Source organism: Monodelphis domestica, chromosome 5 (genome assembly GCF_027887165.1).
Source record: "Monodelphis domestica isolate mMonDom1 chromosome 5, mMonDom1.pri, whole genome shotgun sequence".
Taxonomy (NCBI): Eukaryota; Metazoa; Chordata; class Mammalia; order Didelphimorphia; family Didelphidae; genus Monodelphis; species Monodelphis domestica.
In genome coordinates, this window is record NC_077231.1 from 79446404 (window position 1) to 79470910 (window position 24507).

At 43.6% G+C, this 24507-nt stretch overlaps 1 long non-coding RNA gene across 1 annotated transcript in view; it reads left to right on the top strand.

Annotated features, from left to right (window-relative positions):
- The first annotated feature begins 3771 nt into the window (after nucleotides 1–3771).
- The window catches only part of LOC103103971 (uncharacterized), an 82374-nt gene continuing 61638 nt past the window's right edge, over nucleotides 3772–24507 (top strand). Inside the window, exons 1-4 of the long non-coding RNA XR_008912112.1 lie at nucleotides 3772–4035; nucleotides 9930–10009; nucleotides 12326–12824; nucleotides 21557–21660. This is a non-coding gene — a long non-coding RNA (uncharacterized LOC103103971). The remainder of the gene's footprint in view (nucleotides 4036–9929; nucleotides 10010–12325; nucleotides 12825–21556; nucleotides 21661–24507) is intronic.

Sequence of the window (24507 nt, forward strand, 5' to 3'; positions counted from 1 at the left end):
CCTGAGGACATTTCTCTCATCACCTGTCCCTCTGCCCCAGTTTGGAGTAAGGTGGGGGGCTCATATGTGGTGTGAGGATTGCAGTTTGAGCTCTCAGTTCTAAAAGGTTTGCCATCACTGGTCTATATGTTTAGGACTAGAGGACTAACTCCTTCTTCCAGGCTAGCTGGGATACCCCAGAAACTTTCAAAGACTAACATAGCTAACTGTGTGACCCTGGGCAAGTCACTTAACCCCCATTTGCCTAGCCCTTGTCCTTCTGTTTTAAGAGTTGTTACTAAGACAGAAAGTAAAGGCTTAAAAATAAAGTAACAACAACAACAACAACAATAATAACATTTATAAGTTTGCAAAGTAGCTTACAAAAATAATCACATTTTATCCTCATAACAACCCTGTGAGGCAGGTGCTGTTATCATTCACATTTCCTTACCCATGTGTCTCCAGGGCTGATGGAGGTTAAGTAACTTGTCCAGGGTCACAAGGCTAGTAAGGGGTTGAAGTCAAATTTGAACTCAGGTCTTTCTGACTCCAGGTCTAGCCAACTATATATACTATTCTTAGCAGTGGAGGGATGACCTCCTTTCCTACTTCTCCCTCTTCCAGGAAATCACAGATCTTGAAATATTGTAATAAGTATATGAACTGCATAATCAAAATTTCAGGGAAAAACAATGATTTGTACCAGAGACCCAATGAAGAAAGGTCTTAAGGACCTGGATTCAGATACTGCCTAGCTCAAGTGCCCCTGGGCAAGTCACTTAACCCCTTATTGCCTAGCCTTTGCTGCTCTTCTGTCATAGAAATGATACTAAGCCAGAAAATAAGGGTTAAAAAAATAAACCAGTGCCAGGGGAACCAGCTCACTGCTCTCCTCTCTCCTGCACTCCCCCCAGCCCCCAGTTTGGGAAATACCAAATAGTCCTTGAAGCCCATAGAGGTGTCTTCATTAACTTGGCTCCCCTATCTTCAGGGTTACATTTGTGCCCAGGACACTCCTTGTCTTTGCCCCAGCTGCCCCGTAAGCTGGCTTGCTCTCTTCTCCCTCTTTAAATAAACCTCGTATCTATCTCTCCTTGGCTTCCTTCAAGACCCAGCTCCCCCAGGGGCTCTGAGATCACCCTACATGGACTCTGGCGCCTTTATATCCCTGGTGCTTTGGACGTTGCCCTGACCATGAGAGTGGAAGCTCTGGGAGGGCAGGCATCGTCTTGTGCCTCTCTTTGGATGGCCAGTGTTTACCCTCTGGCACACAGTAGGTGATTAATAAATGCCTTTCCTCTTGATTTTCCCAGTTTTGCCTTTTCATCTCTAGGTCACCTCTTAGCTCATTGAAGGGGAGACACCCTGGTAGCAGGTAGAGCTCTGACCCAAGCTCTCCTGGAAAGGAAGGGTGCTTGGGTAAGCCTGTACTTGGGCACCCAGATTTCATAGTAGGTCTAGAGCTGGAAGGGGCACTGAAGGTCATCTCATCCCACTCTCTCATTCTTAGAGTTGAGGTCTGGAGTGGGTCAGTGACTGTTCAAGGTTAAGGGTCAGTGAGCAACAGAGCTGAAACCCTATCCTGGGTCCTTTGTCTGAGCCCAGGGATTTTTGTACTGACCAAAGAGGTGGACTCCAAAAGCCAACACATACCTAGGCAAGCTGGGAGGGATCTCAGAAATCTTTGAAGGGACCTTTTTTACAGGTTAGGAAATTGAGGTCCAGAAAATGACAAGTGATGGGCCATAGACTCATCTACCAGTGAGGGATGGAATCTGGATTCAAACTGGAGTCCTCAATCTCCAAATTCTTTTTCTTTTTTCCTGCAGTCCAATATGATTCTAGTCCACTTGTGGGTTGTTAGAATTCTGAGGTACAGAGACAGAGAATACTTTGGAGAAGTTTCTCGGAGAGACAAACCGCTTGAAATTTCTTCTCTTAAGGCTCGGGGATAAAACGTGCAAACATACAAATCAGTCTTCATATAATCAGCTGTGAGATTTTATTTCATAGTTTTAGAATCATAGACCATCATCCAGTCCAATTTTCCACCTGTCATTTTATAATATTCTTCTTGAATATCTCTGGGAATGGGAAACTCACTACCTACCACTGGGTTGTTGTGGGAATCAAATGAGTGAACATAAGAAGCATTTTGCAAACCTCACAAGGACTATATAAACACTAGCTATTATATGATTATTGTGAGGGGCAAGGGGAATAAACACTTATTAAGTACCTACTCTGCACTGGGCATTATGTTAAGCACAATGGTATTTCATTTCATTCATATTTTTGATATTTCATTTGATTCTCACCACAACCCTGGGAGATCTCAGTTTTCTTCTCTTAATTTCTGGTAATGAAGTAGTTGGAAAAGAGAGAGAATTTGCTCGTGCCTGCCCCCAGAACCCAGGGGATTATTGGGAAGTGGAGGGGCAGGAATCTCCGAGAAAGGTGAAGTATGGGAATGGGATTTCCTTCTGTAGTTCGTCTGGAGCCTCTTAAAGGCAGCAGCAAGAAAGGCAGCCATTTAAACAGCTCTCAAGTGCATCTTAGCTCACCTTGCTTGGCAGCCTGGCCAAAGGGAGTCTTGAAAAATGGTCTGATTCCTTATCACTCTGAATCTATTAAGCCTCCAACAAAATAGCATGTACTTGGTGCTTTTATGGACAGCTTGGGGCTCCCAATAGGCCGTGTTTCATTTCATCCTCACATTCCAGAGGAAGGGAGGACCAGATTTAGTTTTCTCTTTTTCCAGATCAAATAGAAAATGTGGGGGACCCAAGCTGGCCAGGCTGATGGAGCTGGTTACTGGGTTACCCATAGTTCTCAAAGTGTGGCCCAGGGTCTCCCTGTGGTCCCAGAGATTCTTTCAGGGGGTTCACAAGGTCAAAATTATTTTCCTGGTAATACTAAGATATTTAAATTTCTAACTATTGATAGCTATATCCCATATCAATGAAAGTTCTCTAGGGCATGCTCAATAATTTTTTTAACTCTTACTTTCCCTCTTAGAATCAAGACTGTGTATTGTTTCCAAGGCAGAAGAGTGGTCAGGGTTGGGCAATGGGGGTAAAGTGACTGGCTATATAGAAATACTCAAAAGAATAGTCTGAGGTCACATTTGAACCCAAGATCTCGATATCCACTGAGTCACCCAGCTGCAACGCCCCTACCCCCCAAATAATTTTTAGTATTGTAAAGAGAGGGACAACTAGCTGGCTCGGTAGACAGAGGTGGGGCTGGAGTCAGGTAGACCTCGGTTCAAATGTGACCTGGGTTCAAAGTGACCCTGGGCAAGTCACTTAACCCCCACTGCCTACCCTTTGCCGCTCTTCTGCTTTGGTTCCAATATTGGTTCTAAGATGGAAGGTAAGGGCTTTAAAAAAAATGCAGGCGTCCTACTTTGACCCCAAGCGGTTCTAGAGCCATGCTTCTAGGAGAAAAGGAGGGATAGTTTTCCAGTCTAGCTGGACAGTCCAGAAGGTAGCACCAGAGCTATCGGGGATAACGAAACGGCACTCCCCGGAGGGGAAAACAGCTTTTATTTCCCAAATGCTCGGAAGCCCAACTCCCAAATGCAAATGGAAAATCTTCCCGCCATGGAGGAACAAGGACCAAATTCGGATTTCCTAAAGGGATCTCTTCCAGGATCTGAATGGTCAATCCTCCGCCCCAGCGCAGGCCGCTTTACCTCCGGCATTCACCTTTGGGGCGGGCGGCGGGCGGGGGGCGGGTTGGAATGCCGGCGACACAATGGGATTGTCCAGTCATTGTGCCCTCTCGGTGGGAGAGAGAGGGGAGAAGCCAGGCCCCTTGGGTAATCCGGCCTCGGGGCTGGCTGCTCCGTCATTTCCATAACACTGGGGTCACCCCTGCCTATTGTGTTCCCGAGGCTCCAGTTTTTCGGCTTCCCGGAGGGGCCATTATCATTCACATTCTTCCGCCGAGAGGTGCGGATTCAACCGCACAAAAGTGAAACTAAATGCCCTCCTTACCCCGCTCCCTAGACTCGAGCTGGGGCTTTTCCTTCGGGGCTAATGCCTACAGGTTAATATCCATTTCCCTTTCCCGCCTTTCTGGGGGGCTCCGGAGATGGCCGGGGCTGACCCCGAGGTTTCTAACAACCTGGGCTTTAGGGGTGGACGGGAATTCAGAGATGGTACCGCGTTCGAGTTGGCATGTGCAACAGGGACCTTTGAAATCTACTTCGAAATTTACCTGGGTTCAGTGTCCTGGGCAAGTCACTTAACACCCCCCCCGCCCCCCCCCCCCAACAAACCCAGCTGTTACCTTCCGTCTTAGAATCAATACTGTGTATTGGTTTTAAGGCAGAACAGTGGTAATGACTTGCCCAGGGTCACACAGCTCGGAAGTGTCTGAGGCCAAATTTGAACCCAGGGCCTCCCTTCTCTTGACTCAATCCACGGAGCCACTTAGCTGCCCTGGGGGTGTGTGTGTGTCACTTTTAATTTGGGTTCCTTTGTAAAATGGAGATTATGCTCACAGCTACCTCACAGGACTTGTGCTATGGCCAAATGAGATCATATAGGTGATGGGCCATTGTTCGGTCCAGATTCTTCCTTTAATTTATTTGAGGGACCTCTGACTTCACTTGTTTATAGAGCATGGGGAGGAATTTCCTTTGCTAATATGGGACTCCACCTTCTCTCTTTAAAAAAAAAAAACAATCAAACTCTTCCCTTTTAGAATGGATGCTAAGTATTGGTTTAAAAGCAGAAGAGTGGTAAGGGCTAGGCAGTGGGGGTCCAGTGACTTGCCCAGGGTCACACAGCTAGGAAGTGTCTGAGGTCTCATTTGAACCCAGGACCTCCTGTCTCTGGGCCTGGCTCTCAATCCACTCGGCCACCCAGCTGCTCCCACAATGTTTATATTTTAGTAAAATTTATGTTCCTAAAAGAAAGAAGAAATCCAAATAGAGGGGGACCACAGACAAACTGATTACCTGCTTCACAAATCTTGCCTAACGCTGGTCTTCTGTAGCACTGTCTTGCCCCCAGAGTCATCCCCAGTTCTTGGGATTACAGAAAAACCCAGGTTGTTTCTATTGCTGACCCAGGGAATTAGCTCACTGGGGATCCAAAGAAAGACAGATAAACAAAGAACCCTCTCCGCAAAAAATCCCAAACCAGATTCTGGTCTCAAGGAGGATTTGGACACAGATTTTCCTAGTTCTCCTAGTGTCTCCTCTTGGATATTATTGGGTATCCAAATTATTCTGTTTATACTTAAGTGGTGCCAGGACTGGAGTCAGGAAGATTCATCTTTCTGAGTTCAAAATCTGGCCTCAGATACTTCCTAGTTGTGTGACCCTGGGCAAGTCACTTAACCCTGTTTGCCTCAGTGTTCTCATCTGTCAAATGAGCTGGAGAAGGAAATGACAAACCATCCTAATACATTTTTGCCGGGATGGAGCCATGAAGAGTCAGATGCAACTGAAAAACAACTGAATAACAAAAATATTTTGTTTCTATGTTCTCTCTCCCATTAGATTCTTAGTTGCTGGAGGGCAGAGGTCCCATCTTTTGCCTGACTGTATTCCCAGGGCTTGTCCCCCTCACCCCTTCATTTTACAGATGAGGAAACTGAGTCCCACTGAGACAAATTGATTAGCCAAAGCTAAGAAACGGCTACTTAAGCCTAAAAGTTTTTGTTTATTTGAATTTTTAAGATTATTTACAATTTGGATCATTTCTTTCATGTGGCAAATTCTGGTTTGCAGTTCACCCCTTGAAAACTGTTCCTATCCTTTAATTACTTTAATTACCCTGGGGGTAAGGCTCTCGGTCTTCCATGTTTGTGTTATTTCCCACTAGATAAGTCTTTCGGGTCCCTCTTTCTATTTAAGCCTTTTACTCCTGTTCTTTCCGAAATTGGAAACTCCTGTCTTAACGGGTCGTAAGAGGCCAGCTCCACTTGTTAGCCCTCCCTCCATGGTGGGGGGAGTAGGAGGGGACCCCACCCCCGGGAGTTCGCGGAGGATTTCTGCCCAGCCAACACAGACAATTTGAATTCTCCAACAGCGCTGGATTCATCCACACTTTATAAGAATCCAGAAAGATTGGGAGGCAGAGAAAGGGCTGACCCTATTAACCGCTAGTACATTTCCCGGGAAATGAAGCAACAGGCCTGACTCAACGGGCTTTCTACGGGTTTCTCCGCGCCCCCCCCCCCCCCCCCCCCCCCCGATTTCTGTAAACATCCATCTAATGCACGTGGCAGGCTATTTCGACTTCGAGGGTAAAGTGACCTCTAGTGGCTTTTCTTGGAAGTTAGTTTCCAGGAAATTCGGTAATGAGGGCATTCATTACTGGGACTGGGCAGCAGCCATGGAACGGAACTCGCTGAGCCAAGTAGTGGTAGCGTGCCTGGAGCCCTGGCCATCAGCCATCAGTCTGGCTGTAGGTCAAGGCTCAGCCTGTGAGGCGGGGTTTGGATGGAGTCACACCCATCTCGCTGTCCCAAGAAGTTTAGTTTCACCTTGATTGTCACCAGCTTGAGTATGGCTCTGGTGTTAATTGGGTGTGGACAGTGAGGCTCCAGGAAAGCGAGAAATCTTTAAAAAAATACAACGGGCTCCGAGTGCTTCTTAGAATAATTGAGTGGGAAAGGACTTTGGAGCCCAGGTCATCCCGACCTGTTATTTTAGGGATGAAGAAACTGAGTGTCACTTAGCTAACACGTGGCATAGATTTTCTATAATTTCAAGGACTAGGGATGACTCAGAGGCAAGACAGTGATCTACAAGGTCAGAAATACGTCATTTTAAGGAAGTAGGCATTACAGTTTCTAGTCAGAGGGCAGCTAGGTAGCACAGTGGATGGAGTGCCAGATCTGGAGTTGGGAGTTCAACTCTGCTCTCAGACACCCTAGCTTTGTGACTGGGCAAGACACTTCACTCCCATAGCCCAGTCCTTGCCACTCATCTATCTTAGAATTGTTGCTGAGATGGAAAGTAATGGTTAAAAAATTATCTCTAGTCCCTCTCTGTTTGGATCTCTTCTTTCTTTTAATGCTATGCACTTTCCTTCCTTCCTTCCTTCCTTCCTTCCTTCCTTCCTTCCTTCCTTCCTTCCTTCCTTCCTTCCTTCCTTCCTTCCTTCCTTCCTTCCTTCCTTCCTTCCTTCCTTCCTTCCTTCCTTCCTTCCTTCCTTCCTTCCTTCCTTCCTTCCTTCCTTCCTTCCTTCCTTCCTTCCTTCCTTTCTTTCTTTCTTTCTTTCTTTCTTTCTTTCTTTCTTTCTTTCTTTCTTTCTTTCTTTCTTTCTTTCTTTCTTTCTTTCTTTCTTTCTTTCTTTCTTTCTTTCTTTCTTTCTTTCTTTCTTTCTTTCTTTCTTTCTTTCTTTCTTTCTTTCTTTCTTTCTTTCCTCCCTTCTTCCTTTCCTCCCTCCCTCCTTTCTTTCCTCCATTCCTTTCTTCCTTCTTAGAATCAATGTTATGTATTGGTTCCAAGGCAGAAGAAGTATATATCATATACTTTTCAAAGTCTGTTCTCTATCCCTTTTCAAAGTCTGCTCTCTATCCCTACTCAAACCCCTTAGGGTTCTCATTGCTAATTGGCTTCTCACCACCTTCATCAATTAAGAGAATAGCCAATGACTGAATCCATACTGGGCAAAGAAGGAAAGGCCTCTTGGTATGGTGGAAAGAGGACCTCTTTGGGCTCCAGTTTCCTGGTCTATAAAGAAAGAGATTTGCACTAGATGGCCTTTGAGATCCCACCTCCTACCTCTGGATGATCCTGTGACCCACCCTGTTAAAGTCTCTTCCTTTCCCTGGGCCTCAGTTTCCTCATTTATAAAATGAAGGGTATGTACTAGATGACTTTAGAGGGCCCCTCAAGGTCTGGATAAATATGATCTTCTAGATCCAAGTCCTAACTGTGCCTCTGCATGAATTTGGGCAAGTCATTTTCTCCCTCTCTGAAATACATTTTTCCTGCTTATAAAAAGAAGTTGGGGTTAGCTGGGTAGCTCAGTGGATTGATATCCAGGCCTAGAGACGTGTGTGTGTGTGTGTGTGTGTGTGTGTGTGTGTGTGTCCTAGGTTCAAATCTGGCCTCAGACACTTCCCAGCTGGGTGACCCTGGACGAAGTCACTTAACTCCCACTGCCTAGCCCTTACCACTCTTCTGCCTTGGCATCAATACACAGAATTGACTCCAGGATGGAAGGTAAGGGTTTAAAAGAAAAAAGTCATCATGCTCTCTTGGCAGTGTGCTGTCTGATGTTTTAGCTAATGACTTGGAAGAAGCCATATGGAGCAGGCTTATCAAATTTTTAAGTGATAAAATTCTGGTAGTAATACCAGCAGCTAATGTGTTTGATGACAGTCAGGGTTTAGAAAGATCTTGACAAACTACAATGTTGGTGAAAAATCTAATAAAATGGACTTTAATGAGAGAATTAAAAGCCCTTCAATTGGTCTCAGTGCAGCCATTGGTGGAAGGATGGCCCATGTCATTGGGATCACTGTGAGATTATGAGTCCATGGAAGTATCAAAAGGGGAGTGTATGTGTGGGTGTCCAAGGCCAACTATTCTGAGGAAGGTAGTGAGGCTTTCCTGTGCCAAAGTCCATTCCTAATCCATTCCCACCTCCCAGGGCATTCTGGCACTAAATTGATCTTTAGTGCTCCTTGATCCACCAACTGAACGCCAACTACTCTGTGCCAGGCACTGTGCAAAGCACTGGTGATATACTTTTAAAACTTTGTAATTGCATTAGGGTTCCCAGGTAATGCCTGCTCATCCTTTCTCATGGTGCAGCAATATTCAGTCACAGTCATATGCCATTCCCTAATTGACTGGCATCCCCTCAGTTCCCAACTCTTTGCTGCCCCAAAACAGCTGCGCTAAATGTTAGAACACAGACGTTCTTTCCCATTTTTTCTGATCACCGTAAGAAATATATCTAATGGTGGTATTGCTGGGTCAAAAGGCATGCACTCTTAGGGCATGACTTCAGATTGTTCGAGTATTATTTGTATCCGAGATAAGTTAGAAGCCTTTCCTAAAAGATCTGACCTTATGTTTTACAGAGGGAGACAAGATATACCCCCCAAGCAAATACACATCTACATGTAGACATATCCGTGCCCCCACTGCAAGGTGCACACATTTCAGTCATCCCAGCCGACGTGCTTTCATTTATCATTCCTTCCAGCTAGACTAGAAAAGCAGATGCTCGTCTGCCTTATATATATTTATATATGTAAAATACAGGGTGTTTGAAAAATCGCGGCATAGTTTTAAAGCCTAATAGCTTGAAATAATAGCTTTAGTCTACGAGGTTTAAAAATAAACTGAGGTTTTGGGGCCCCCCTGTATATATGAATATATATGCAGAGAGACAAAGTGATTTGGGAGGTGGGAAACAGGAAAGGCTCCCTGGAAAATATGGAGCTTGATCGGATTTTCACAGGGCTGCCAAGAGGTGGAGGTGAGAAGGGAGGGCATTTTAGTTATAGGGAGCAGCAAAGTTCCAGAAGTGGAGGAAAGAAATGGGCAAGAAGGCTGGAATGGTAGGTTAGGGCTAAACGGAGGAGTTTCTACTTGTGCCTAGAGGAAACAGAGTGACTAAAGTTTATTAAGGAGACGGTATGATTGTAAGTGAGAACGATTTAGTGGTTTGATTTCTCTGCACAGGAAGAAGAGGCAAATTAGAAAGGTTTCCTTGGCCTTTTTGTCTGCTGACCTGGTCTTTTTCTTCCTGAGGTCTCAGATCTAGAGAAAGGACAAATCCAAAATGGAAGGAAGAGTTCTTTGTAAGCTTGGGTGTAATGGAAAGAGCTCTAAGGAATTGGCTGACCTGCATTGTCATTCCAGTCTTGCTACTAATTAATTGTGAGAAATAAGGTGAGACTCTTGAGCTGTGAACAGATCATCTCTAAACTCCTTTTCTTTATGGGTTGTCTTCTCCCATTAGACTGTGAGCTCCTGGAGGCCTGGACCATCTTATTTACTCATATTTATACCCCCAGGGCTTAGCACAGTGCCTGGCACATGGTAAGCAATTAATACTTTATTTATCTTTCATTGATGTTGTATGATTCATTAGTAAAGGTACTGTCTGTAAAAGTGGTTTTATGGGGGGAAGCTGGGTAGCTCAGTAGATTGAGAACCAGCCGTGGAGATGGGAGGTCCTGGGTTCAAATCTGAAGATACTTCCCAGCTGTGTGACCCTGGGCAAGTCACTTGACCCCCATTGCCTAGCCCTTATCACTCTTCTGCCTTGGAACCAATACACAGTATTGACTCCAAGACGGAAGATAGGGGTTTAAAAAAAAAAGAGTGGTTTTATGGAATGAGCTCTAGACTATGACTATGATCTTGTATCATTAACTAGTGATGTGATTATGGACATATATACCAGAGGATCATAGATCTAGGGCAGGAAAGGACCTCTCAAGGGGCCCTTTAACCCAATCCCTTCATTTTACAGATCAGGATGGTAAGTCACACTGGGAGGAAACTTCAGAGCTAGAATGGGGATTGAGGTCCTCCGATTCTGGAGGCAGTGGTGGATCCACCATATCATGGATCCCTGGCCCGTCAGAAGCTGTGTAATTATCCAAGAAAGGTGGTCAACCTGCTTAACTAAGAGAGATATAGGGAAGGCTCCATTGGGATCATGGTTGTGAAAGCTCTTTGTACCTAGAGCCAGCTTTTCGAATCCAAGCCCAATTACCCAACTTGACTCTGGTCTCAGAAGCTTTCTCTTGGGTTGCTCCATTAAAGTGATTTGAGCTAAGTAAATCTTGCCAGTCCCTTCTTCCTCCCCTGGCCACCCTTCCCCATCACAGGCTCACATCTCAATCATACCAGCCTCCATGCTTTCCATCATCATTCCCTCCACCCAGAAAAGCTAACAGGCATCTGCCTTCCTCCCAATGAGACACATTCCATCCCACTTCCAAAGCCAGCACAGCTCTCGTCTTCAGGGGGTCCTCTTGGATTAATCCTCCCTGTTTACGATTTTTGGTGTTTGGTGGAATTTGGTGTTAACTCAGAAGTAGGTTTTTCTTTCTTTCCATGTATTGGATATTTTCTCCCCATCTAGGTAATAAATATGTGTGTTATGCTTCCTAGTTGTTTTGCTGCTCACTAGTTGTAATACTTTGGGTAAATAAATTAATTTAAAAAGATGAAAAATAGAGAATCTTCTATAGTCATATAGGATTATCAGAAGAATATTGGGATTAAAGAGATGAATTCCTCCATGAAGATTTCCTGATTGCATGCCCAACCTTTCACTCCCCCCTTCTACAAAAGTATTTCTCCATCTTCTTATTTTCTTAGAGCATTCGGAATCTCTTTTCTGACTCTAAATGCATATATTTGTGTACACAAATGTGTTCTTTAGTAGATTATAACCCACCTGAGGTCAGGATCTATGCCATTTTTTATCTTTTTAGTTCTAGGACCTGGTACAGAATTCTGCACATAATAGGTCCCCAATAGATTGCAGATGGAAGAAGTATGGCAAAAATCATCCCACAAATATTGGTTGAGCACCTGCTATGTGCCAGCCTGCACTAGAGCTACAAGTATGAAGAATTCAATGATCCCTACTCTCAGCTAGGGCAACTAGGTAGCACAGTGAATAGAATGCCTGGATTAGAGTTGGGAGGGCCCGAGTTCAAATCTGATCTCAGAGTCTTCCTAGCTGTATGACCCTGTGCAAGTCACGTAAGCCTAATGGCCTCAGTTTCCTCATCTCTAAAATGAGCTGGAAAAGAAGAAATGACAAATCACTCCAGTGTCTTTGCAAAAAAACAAAACAAACCCCCCCAATGGGGTCACAAGTGGTCAGACACTTGACTGAAAACCACTGGACAACAACACTGTCAATGAACTTACATTAAACCCCACTCCAGAATCTAAGGTCAATATTATCTTTATACAGGGGACTAGAAGGGACCAACGTAATTCAAGAGGAGTCCATCTTGTCCCAACCTTGGAACCCCAGGCTTCTTTTCTCTGAACCACACAGGTCTTTGAACCAAGAAGATCCCCAAGACCTCCTACTGGACCTCCTCTGCTGCTTACTTTCTTGTATCACCTCTGTCTGAATGTAGAATCTAGTTATAAGACTTGGTTTGGCTCTTTGGCCAAACCCCAAACCATCCCTTTCCCTAGCTGTACACAGATCTAGACCCCCAGCTTTGTCTTTCTGTGGCTATCCTTGGGTGCTGCTTCCTGGCCCTTTCTGACACCTGGCCCTTGCCTACCTACTGGACATCTGCTCCTGTCCCCACTGTGGGCTGACCTCCTCCTATCCCATCTGGATGCTTGGTTATGACAGTTTGTCTCTCCCTCCAGGACATGGCGGAGATGGATTAGCCAGGAGAGCCTGCCCTAAACAGACACAGAGGAACTCCGGATCGAAGGCTAGCATCAAAAGATATTGAAAAAACCATGTCATCTTGTCAGTTCCTGTTTCAACATGTTTGACTGTGAATGCTGGACTTCTTTTCATTTTATGCTTAATAAAAGAACGCGGGGATTTCTACTCCTCACACAAACAACACATGGACAATCCACAATGTGGGCAAAGCAAGTTGAAAGAAGCTTGCAAGTGATTTCCTCCCATGCCTAAATTATCATAAACACTTGTTCCGTTGGCTACAAATCATGGCTTCATCTCCTCCCTCTCCAGCTGCGGCAAAATCCCACCCGAGAATCCTTTTTACAGCTGTGCCTTTTCCTACCCCGAACAAAAGGAATCAGTGATTCTCTCCTGGAAATAACAGCTCCAGTTACCAGGCGGTTTGGGGAAGATGGAGAGCTGCAAGTTTTGGAAGAGTTTGTGGGCTCATGGGTGAGGAAATGGTTGGATAACTGTAATTTCCATTCAATTCATTGGGTCGATACCCAGTGAATTAATGAATAGAATAGTTTAAGGAATAGTCAATCATTTAATTGATATTATATATAGTTATTACTACACATATGGTACATAAACAGATAATATAAAATTTACATAAATATGAAAATTATAAATAGGTATCAAATTAATCAACATAACCAGTTGTTCATTAGTAACCATATTATTTTTATTTATAATCAATATCAATATTTATCAATTCATAATAAACATACTATATAACATGATGTAATATGAAATAATCATACAATAAAATCTATAAATATATCTATACTATTATGCTATAATATATAATATAATATTTATATTTAATATAACATAGAATTTAATTTATATAGAATATGATGAATATATAATATAATATAAATATATTGAATTAGTGAATATGATTATTTAATAATAATTTTATTTGAATTTATAATACACACAAATATAAATAGATAATAAACTTCCAACATAATGTATAACATTACTTATATAGCATATAAATTATAAAATATACAATATATTTATAATGAATAATATTTCTTTAAATTATATAAGTAATTAAATAATACTCTAATTAATGAATAATGGATTTCATAATAAAGCACCACTCTTCTAGGACTGGGAAAGAGTACTGAAGACCATATTAGATATACCTGTATGTGTATATATATAAGTGACTAGGGATATTCCTGGAGAAGACTGAAGGAGAATGTGATGGGTTTTTCAGGTATTTGAAGAGTTGGTACCTGGGGAGGGGAAGGATCACAGAGTTTAGAAGTAAAAAGGGCCTAATAAAGGCAGCCAGCAGGTCTAACCTCTTCATTTTACAGATGAGGAAATAAAGGCCCAGATCATTTAAATGGGTTGTCCTGGGACATGCAGCATTGAAGAATGAAATATGATCTACAGAGGCTCCATATGTCTCTAGGAATATCCCCAGTTCCTAAAGCAATGCATTTGAGTCTTTGGACTCCAAGTCCAGTGCCCCATTCTCTATTGCTATGCTGACTTTCGGTTAGATTTGCTCTGTTTAGTCCCATTGGAAAGGAGGTGAGGGGTGGTGGTGGTTTTGGCTTCTTTTTGTTGTTTAGATGTTTTTCAGCTCTGTCTGACTCTTTGTGATCCCATTTGGGATTTTCTTGACAAAGATACTGGAATGGTTTTCCATTTCCTTCTCCAGCTCACTTTACAGATGAGGAAATTGAGGCAAACAGGGTGAAGTGACTGCTTACAGTCACATGACTAGTTTGCCATTTCCTTCTCTAACTCATTTTACACATGAGGAAACTGAGGCAAACTAGGTAAAGTGATTTGCCCAGGGTCACACAGCTAGTAAGTGAGGTAGGATCTGAACTCATGAAAACGAGTCTTCCTGACTTCAGACCAAGCACTGTGTGCACTATGATGCCATCTAGTAGCCCAAACCTCCATTCTTTGACAGCTTGGTTTCTTAAAAACAGAGGGAGTTTGGCTGGTTAATGGAGCAGCTTGAACCAGGAAAACCTGGGTTTCTTCTCCTCTGACACAGATTAGCTGAGTGGCCCAAATTGGGAGAGTCATTAAACCTTTTAGTTTTCTTGGCAGCTCTCTAAGACTACAAGTTACAGAAAAGGTGTTGGCCTTAATTCATAAATGGAGTTCCTCATTGGGAGTTCCTGCGGTATACCAATGAAATAAAAGATCTGGACAGAAAAATGTTTATTAAGAAGCCCAACGAGCAGCTAGGTGATACATGTGCTTGGAGTCTGGAAGATTCAGCTTTCCTGAGCTTAAAACTGATCTCAGACACTTATTGCTGTGTGTCTCTGGGCAAGTCACTTCACCCTGTTGGCCTCAGTTTCCTCATCTGTCATAGGAGTTAGAGAAGAAAATGGCAAAGCAGTCCAGTATCTTTGCCAAGAAACCTTGAGATGAGGTGATGAAGAATTGGAAACCACTAAAGCAACTGGAAGGGATCTTGGATCCTAGAAATCATTGGGAAGCCACTATTTTAAAGCAGAGTCTGAATGATTACTTATTAGGGATCTCACAGAGGGGTATCTGTGGAGATGTAAATGAGGCTAGCTATTTGGGGAGGAATATATAATATAATATAATAATAATATTATAATATATATAATATATATATAATATAATAATATAATAATAAATATAATATAATAATAAGGAATAATTGGGAGGAATCCCAATTACCCTAGCACTATGTCTAATCTAACCAAAGAGGACTTTGGTTAGAGTTTTGGGGGCAGGGGGCAGATAGGTAGACACTTCCTAGCTGTGTGACCCTGGACAAATCACGTAACCCCCACTGCTTAGCCCTTACCATTCTTCAGCAGTAGAACCAAATTTAGTATTGATTCCAAGATATAAGGTACAGATTTTTTTAAAAAGGAGTTCTTGAGGTAGGGATGGCTAAGTGGTTCAGTGGATAGGGTGCTAAATTTGGAGTGGAGAGGACCTGGGTTCAAATCAGGCTACAGATAATTCCTAATTGAGTGATTCTGGGCAAGTCACTTAATCCCATTTGCCTACCCATTGTCCTTCTGTCTTAGAGTGTGTTACTAGGACAGAATATAAGGGTTTTAAACAAATAATTCTTGGGGTGTTGCTTCATCTCTATGGGCTTCTGTTTCTTTCAATGCAAAATGAAGGGCTTGAACCAAATGGCCTCTGAGGTTCCTTCCAGATCCAGGTTCTATGACCCCCTGAGCTCTAAACTTTTCTAAGATCAGATGGTAGTAGAAAAAAAAAATCTCACACAGGACCTGGGTTCCAATATGATGCCAGATACTTCCTAGCTGTGTGACCCTGGACAAGTCACAACTCTATTATCTAGTCCTTCCTGCTTTTCTGCCTTGGAACCAATAGACTGTATTGATTCCAAGATGGAAGGTGAGGGTTGAAAAAAGAAAAGAGAAAAATCCCACCTAGGAAAGAGCTAACGTCGATGGGGAAGTTCAGTTGGGAATATTGGAATTTGGTGCTATTCCGCTTTGAAATTAACTCGAAGAGAATTCATTGAGTCCCGCTGACCGGAGCTCCTGACCCTAGACGCCTTTCAAAATGAGGGGTTAAAATTCCCATTTCTCCACTTCATTCATTGAGAGGTCTGTGGAAGGGTTCGACGTGCTTCTGCCATGCGCGCATTTGCCAGAAGGGGATGCTGTGGGACAGCGCTTTGGACTGGCTTCATTAGCTGAAAACAAAGGCGGAGGCTGGCGGCCAGAGGATTCTGCTCGGGCTCCCCGGAGCCGGTGTGAAGGAAGCATGGGACTGGCAACCAGGGGAAGGTTTTCTCCACACAGAGAACAGAGCCGCCCTCCGCACCCCCACCTCCACGTCTTGGCTTCCTTGGCTCCAGCCCCACCCACTTCGCACAAGAGATCTCGCCCGGCTCTGCGTTGCCTCCCTGGCTCAGATTGCGGTCCGTCTGCACGGACTACTCTCCTAGTGTAGGCTTTCCCAGAATGGGAGACTGTTGAGGGCAGGGGCCCTTAACGATCGTTTGCCTTTCTTTGGATGCCCAGGGCTTAGCAGAGTCCCTGACCCGTGGAAGGGCTTAAAGAATTGTTTTTAAGGAGGAAAGGCCACTCATAGACTCGGATAGAGATGGAGGAGCCTTTGGGGGTCTAGTCCGTATTCCCTTATTTTACAGAAAAAGCCAGGGGAGCAAAGGGGCTTTCCCAAGGCCACACCCCCGCAGTTACTCTTCCCACTTCACCAAGTGGTCCTGACACCCCTCTGGTTCTCACATCAGTTCACTTGTTATTCAGTTAAATTCAGCTACCATTGTACTGTATGCAAAGATCTGCTCTGGATGCCATTAAAAAAAACAAAACAAAACCCTGACCTTCCATCCTGGAATTTATACTGTGTATTGGTTCTAAGGCAGAAGAGCCATAAGGGCTAGGCACTGGGGGTCAAGTGACTTGTCTAGGGTCACACAGCTGGGAAATATCTGAGGTCATCTGGATGCTATTCCGAATAAAAATTACAGCAAACAAAAAATCCATCCAGGTTCCACTATCAATATCCTAGGACAGTTATCCCTTCCACATGAGAGTGGAGGTGTTAGGGCCCTAAGACCCTGTGGAAAGCTTTTTGGCCCTCTCTTTGTATCAGAGAAGTCTGATTTTTTTATTTTGTGGGGTATTTATTGTAAATTTTGGGCTAAGTAGGCATGTCTGAGTTTCTACAATTTTTCTATGTCACCTGCTCGCCTTTGTGTGTTGTTTGAGGCTTTCATGAAATTCCCCAAAGATTCCCATTGAATTTTATTGCACTGTGGAAGGGATAACTGTCCAGAGGAAATGGGGCCAGCTTTGGAGTCAGGCTACTTGGGTTGGAACCCCAGTTCTTCCCTTTACTATCTACCTTGTGGAAATAACTTTGCTTTTCTGGACCTCAGTTTCCTCATCTGTTAAATGAGGAAGTTGGGTTAGATGACCTGGAGGTCCTTTCCAGTTCTATGGTGCTATGTGTGAACTTGGCATTGAGAAAGGTTGTTTTGATTGGGAGCCTTCTTATACCTCCAAGATCAGGGAATGACTTACAGAGGAAATGTCTTTATAAATCCATTTGGGGCTTCAGTACTAATCCACTGGGGTGGAGAGAGGATCTCACTATGGAGCAGCAAAGCACTAAACTCCATTCCTCAGTTGGTCAGTTGGGTTAATGTCTCCTCTGTCCATTTTTAGTCATGGCTCCTTAGGATCTCTATTCCCCTCTTTGTGCAGAGGGGTGAGCTAAGCCCAATGCCCGCTATCCTGTTTGATCATAAGAATAACCACCATTGTCATAATACAATTAATAAATAAGTTTAAAAGCACTTTAAGGTCTTTACAAATCCTTTACAAATATTTCATTGCCTCCATTTTACGGATGAGGAAATTGAATCAGATGAAGAGTGACTTGCCCAGGGTCACACAGCTATTAAGTGTCTGGAATGGGGGGGTGGAGTTAATTCAAGTCTACCTGATTTAAGGTTCAGCCCTCTATCTACCATTCCACTAGAGCTTTGTAGAACAGATGATCTTTCTGGGGGATTTCTGCTCCTGATCCCTTAAGCCCCCAGGTTTTCCTGGGTTTCCTGATGGCCATCTGCTCTCTCCAACACATGGGGTAAAAATCAGGCTTCATAATTATGGGAGATTTGGAGATATTTGGGGGCTTTTGTCTACAGTGCTTTTATTGACCTTAAAGTTCTCCCTCAATAAAGGGTTTACTCTTTTTTAAAAAACCATAATCAACCAAGTAATTATTTAAGAAGTTCCTACTATGGTCCATTCTTGAGAGAGACAGTGTGGCCCCCTAGAGAGGGGTCTTGCTTTGGGATCAAGAAGACCTTGATTCAAGTCCAACACATATTGATGGGGTGATCCCCTGAGTAAGTCACTTAACCCCTCACTGCCTCAGGAAACACTTTGAGCCAGTTTTACAGAGTAGTTGTTGAGTTGAACCAAGTGCAAAAAATCAAATAGCTCTCAGTCCTCAAGGAGCTTATATTCTACCTAGTTATGCTGGAGGGCTGTGAGTCTGGGAGTACCATCTTCACTGGAGAATTTAGAACCAATGACTTGGGCAGCTAGGTGGCTCAGTGGATTGAGTTTTAAGTCTAGAGACGAGAGGTGCTGGGTTCAAATGCAGACTTAGACACTTCCTAGCTGTGGAATCCTGGGCAATGCATTAGCCCTTACCACTCTTCTACCTTGGAACCAAGACACAGTATTGATTCTAAGATGGAAGGGAAAGATTTTTTTTTAAAGTACAAACGACCAACGAAGGACTGCACATAGAAGTGACATAAAGATGTCACCAGAGAGATAGATAACCTGGAAAAGATGGTGGACTGACTCCAAGGTGGAATGAGGGATGACAAGCAGACAACTTCGACTAAGTCTATCAATATGTTGGTTGGATTGCCCAAAGGGGTTTATGGGAGGATGCTAGTGATACGTGGAGGGCAGGCATGGATGGGTGGCATCCTGAATTGCTGAAGAAGTGTCCGTGCTAGTGAGAAAGAAGATCCATTGAAGGACTGAAGCCTTGAAAGCAAGATCATATCCAAAATGAAATATTAGATTTTGAGTATAGTAACAAACAACAAAAACCAGAGTTCTAGCAAGTTCCTGTATGCCCAGGACACAAGACAGAAGGTCTGGAAGTTGGGATTTTTCCCCTGCTTTATCTTCTATGGATTCAAACTATTTCGAGAGAGAATAAAGCTTCATGTTTTGCTTCATACACAGTGGCTTCGTCATGCCTTCTAGCAGGGATGAAGAAGGGCGTGTGGAAAAGACTTATTTGATCATTATTTGGTTTCTGACTTAAACGCACATTTTTTATCCATTAATCTTTTGCACAGAACAGATGCTTTTGGTGCAGAGGGTTGTTTTTTTTTTTTTCTGGCCAGAAGAATGTCCAAAGTATGTGGGTGTGCTTTTGGCTAATGGTTTATTTAGCCCAATGCTGATTTCAGATGCAAGCATGGGAAAGTGCATTCACTTTAATGAAAAATGCACATTGAGCATGACCTCATTTTTTTTCTCAAAGAGGGGACTCCCAGCAATGGGGGAGAACACGTAGAAAAATTCACATTTGTGAGAAATGTGGAATTGACGTTAAAAAAGGAGAAAAAAGTGCTCCTTTGTATCCTCCGCTGGTGGGGCTAGGCTAACGCAATTCCCCTGGGAAGTGAGATAATGGGATCTTGCAGGCATAATTGAGGACAGTCATTTCTGGAGAAGGAAAAAAGTATCCCACAGAAGTGAAAATGGAGAGTCTGAAATTGTGACTGGCCATGTTTGGAGAACTTGATCCCTTCAACTGAGACAACAGGACTGACTGGACCAAACACCAGTGGCTTTACCAGAGACATGTGAGAGCGAATGTAAAGACCCCAAACTGCAGACATACATGGAATTTTCTTGTCACTGGCTGGCCTGATAAACAATGAAGCAAACTCAGGTGAAGAAAGGATCTGCTGGCCTCTGACTACATCTACATGTTAAAGAGCCCTACATAAGATATTCTTTAGAAACAAGCTATAAAAAACGAGATGCAGATACTTCCCAGCTGTGTGACCCTGGGCAAGTCACTTAACCCCATTGCCTAGCCCTTACCACTCTTCTGCCTTGGAACCAATGCACGGCATTGATTCTAAGATGGAAGAGAAGGGGTTTAAAAAACGAGAGGGTGGACCCTTTTTGTCTTTTGGAGGCTACTTGGATGTTTTAGAAAGTCATCTGATGGGGGGTGGGGGAGCACAGCTTGATGGCTCAGTGAATTGAAAGCCAGACCTAGGGACAAGAGGTGCTTGGCTCAAATTTGGCCTCAGATACTTCCTAGTGACCCTGGGTAAGTCACTTAACCCTCATCACCTAGCCCTTACTACTCTTCTGCCTTAGAACCAATATACACTATTTATTCTAAGATGGAAGGGTAAGGGTTAAAAAGAAAAAGAAAGTTTTCCAAGTTAAGAGTTATTTAGTTTGGTTCCTTCCCTTCTTCCCTCCCTCACTTTTTTCTTTCTCTTCCCTTCCCCCTAAAGTCCCTTTAATTATTATCTTAATTAACAGGGACTTTAATACTATATATATATATATATGCATATATATATATTATATATGTGTGTGTAAACCAATTTCTTTTTTAAAGTTAGAATAAGTAGAACGTTAAAATTTGTAAAAAGAACACAAAAGCCAGCAGATGAACTTGCCTAGGGTCACATAGCTAGGAAGTGTCTGAAGTCATCTTTGAACCCAAGACTTCCTATCTCTAGGCATGGCTCTCTGTCCTCTGAGCCACCCAAGTGCCCCAGGACAGCCACTTTACAATGTCCAAAAGGCAATTGGCCATTCAGGACTGGAGTTCAGGAGAGGGACTGGGCTTGACATACCTATCTGGGAACATCTGTATGGAAATTGGTAAAGGAACCCATGGGTGCTAATGAAGTCATTGAGACAGAGAGCATAAAAAAGATGAGGAAGTCCCTAAGCACTAAACCACACCCAAACTATTTCTAGAATAAGAAAGGGACTTACCTTGAGGCCCCTAGATGGGAAAGTACCCCTCCTTCCTACTCTAGGTGACCACTCTTTCCCCAGAGAGACTTCTACAGTGTCGATGCTTAGGGTAACACTGTGGAAGGGACCCCAGCAGCAGAGAAGGCTGGGGCTCTCTCTCCATAGGAGAACGCTGGACCTTTTTGCTCTTCCCCTGGTCCTCCAGAGCCTCTGGGCTCTGCTTCTGGCAGGCATCATGGGTCCTTTTTGCTGCTACCACTCCTTCAGTCTAGCCTGTTTCCAAATGTTTGGCTGCTGCCCAGAGGATGATGCCAAGTGTTGAGCTGTTGCTGGACAGTGGAGGGATTATACTTGGAGCCTCAGTTGACAGTTTTACAGGTCTTTCCTGCCTCCAGGGAATGGAGTGCCTCCGACCTAATTAAACTGTTGCTGCTTACACTTGGGTCCCCCAGCCCATTCTTTCACCAAAAGGGTCTCTTGGGTTGGCAAGGGGAATGCTCCTAATTGGTTCAGAACTCCTTTTCCTTCCCCCTCTTCTCCTGCCCACTATATACCTCCTTTTCATATCAGCCCTCCCCAAGGAGTCATTCTGGACTTTGGTAGGTGCTCCTGTTCTCCTTCCACTGATTTTTCCTTCTCTCGTTTTCTTTCCAGGCAAATGGGCTGAGTTAAAGAAATGTTCCAAAACTGTTTCTAGGAGAACCCCCAGAAGACACCAGGGTGGGGCAAAATGATTCTTCTTGAAGGCTGCTCTCAGAGTAAGCATCTGTGTTTCAGGGGGGAGGAGGGACAAGGCTTTCCTACTTATTTTATTTCGAATATTTACAAAAGATTTTTTATCAGTTACACCCAATATTGATTTTTCCACACAAGTTTTCCTAAATTATATGATCAACCTAATCTCCTTATCTCCTCCCAGGCAATTTGATCTGGATTTTGCACATACAAAACATCTTTCCATATTGTTCATTTTTGTAAGTGCCACAAATTTTAAAAAAGAATCTTACTAAAAAACAACAATCCTTCCCTTCCATCTAGAATTAATACTGTGTATTGGATTCAAGGTAGAAGCGTAGTAAGGGCTGTGCAATGGGGGTCAAGTGACTTGCCCAGGGTCACACAGCTGGGAAGTATCTGAGGTCACATTTGAACCCAAGACTTCCTGTCTCTAGTTCTAACACTCTATCCCCTGAGTCACCCAGCTGTCCCTTTAGGTGCTTATTAATGATTTCTTAATCACTTAGGATTTGAACCCAGCACCCGCTATGTCTAGGCCTGGCTCTCTATTCTACTGAGCTGCCCCTAACCTTACTTTTTATGTCAAAAATAAGACCTCTCTTCAGTACATACCACAAATGATAAGAACCACACCTTAGTTCTGTGTTGTTGTCAGTTATTCTATTCAGTACATTGACTAGATTATTTGATGTTTCAACACTCTGTTCACTATGCAGAGTGCTTAGGTGGCACAGGACCAGGAGTCAGGAAGACTCATCTTCCTTAGTTCAAATCTGGCTTCAGACACCAGCTGTGTGACCCTGGGCAAGTCCTTTCACACTGCTTGCCTCAGTTTCCTCATCTGTAACATGAGCTAGAGAAGGAAATGATCAACCACTCCAAGAAAGCCCACAAATGGGGTCACAAAGAGTCAGACATTGACTGAACAGCAACAACAGGTAATAAGATCAGAGGCAAGATTTGAAACTAGTGTTTGCACAAAGCATCGTAAATGCAAAAGTGCAACATGACTAAGCTATTATCATTAATTAGGAAGCATGCAGGAAGCACAGGGGATAGAACCTGAACTTGGAGTCAGGAGTACCAGTTCAAATATGCCCTAAGACAAATTGCTCTGTGACTCTGGGCACTTAACCTCCATTTGCCTCAGTTTCCTCAACTTTAAAATGGGCACCATCATAGCATCTACTCCCCAGTATTGCTGTGAGGAACAAATGAGATGATATTTTAAAAAACTGTTTAGGACAGCGGCTGGCATAGAGGAGGTGCCAAACAAAGGCTTATTCCCTTCCCCCTGAAGTCAAGACTAGGCAAAAATGACAAGGAGGTCAAGTCTGTCCTGGGTTCATTGCCTCTCCCTTGCCTCCTCTGGCCTCTCTGTGGGAAGGATTATACTCTAGGTCACCCTGCCATGGAGTCAGCCGAGGAAAGAGGAAGCTAGGTGGAAAAAGGGAGAATTTATATCCTGCCTACATCAGTACGTAATGACAGGAGGAGAGTGAGGTGCTAAGTAATGTAGTTCAAGGGTTCAAGATTTCTAATTACACGTCTCCCCTGTGATCATTTGGGAGACTAGTCTATATACAATATTGCAGTTTCTAAAAGGAAATTACAAGATGGGGATGAGTGACCCAGCACTGGGGGAAGCAGGGGTGTCATGGACAGAGGAGATATTCTTGGTAGGAAGTCTCGGCCAACCCCACAATCCCTCTAAGGTCCTACCACAGAGGTAAGGGTCCATTTTATGTGCACCCAAATGTAGCAGAAGCCCCTTCTTTTCAGGGGAGCTCACAACCGGACCCTCTTTGACTCTTTACTGGAGAAGGGCTTATTTTGCAATTAGACATCCAGAGTGCCTGGCAAATAGTAGGCATCTAATGAATGTTTATTAAATTGAATGAAAAGAGCCCTTTCTGAAATTTTTGCCAGGATGTAAAGTTCTAGTCCTATACTGAGTGGTATACAGTTGTGCATAGCACACAGCCTTGCATGTAGGAAATAAGGAGGCTAAGCCAAGGCCTGTCCTGGAAAGAAGCCACAAGATCAACAGCTTAAGGCTGAGCTGAAAGCCTTTCATAAAATCAACAGAAAAGAAATTGGGAAAATCATGCACTTGGCTGGAGCACAAGGCATGTCTTTGCCATATAAAGTGTGGAGAGTTACAATCACTCATTTATTTGGAAGAGATGGAAAAGGGGTATCATAAGAACGAGACTGGTGGAATTTGGAATGCATTCCTAAAAGAATTATTCCCAAGTTTGGAATGACTCCTTGGCTATAAAATAAACCAGCAGTGAATTCCGAGCAGCAAACTTCTGCTCTATGGTGTAACCCAGGGCAGGGCCCTCACCTGCTGTCAGAAATTCCCAACACTTACTGGACCAGATTCAGGTTATGGGCCATTTCGAAGTTCCTGATCAGAGAGGGATGTGCTCTTCCTCCTTGAAAGCCTGGGTGGGTGGAAGGCCACCATATTGGTAGCAGAAGGGATCCCAAGCCGCCATGTTTATGGGTCCCTTGAGGAAACTGCTTTGATGTCCTAGATTGCTGGCCAGTCCTGAAGTTTTCTCTAATGGTCAGATATTAAGATGACTCACTGATCCCTCCTTTAGGAGATCAAATATGTATCAACACCACCCAATGGTCATCTTGGATTCCACCATCAAAATCAGCCTCTTGAATCCAGCCTGGTTTGTTCCTTAGCTTGGAAAGGAGCTGAAGTCCTCCAGTTTTTGTTAAAAGGGTCACTGGGGTGTCATGTGAATTACAGGTACCTCAGAAGGTTTTCCCTTTCCTTGCTCCTCTCTTTTCTTTTTTTCCTTCCTTTCTTTCTTCCTTCCTTTCTTTCTTTCTTTCTTTCTTTCTTT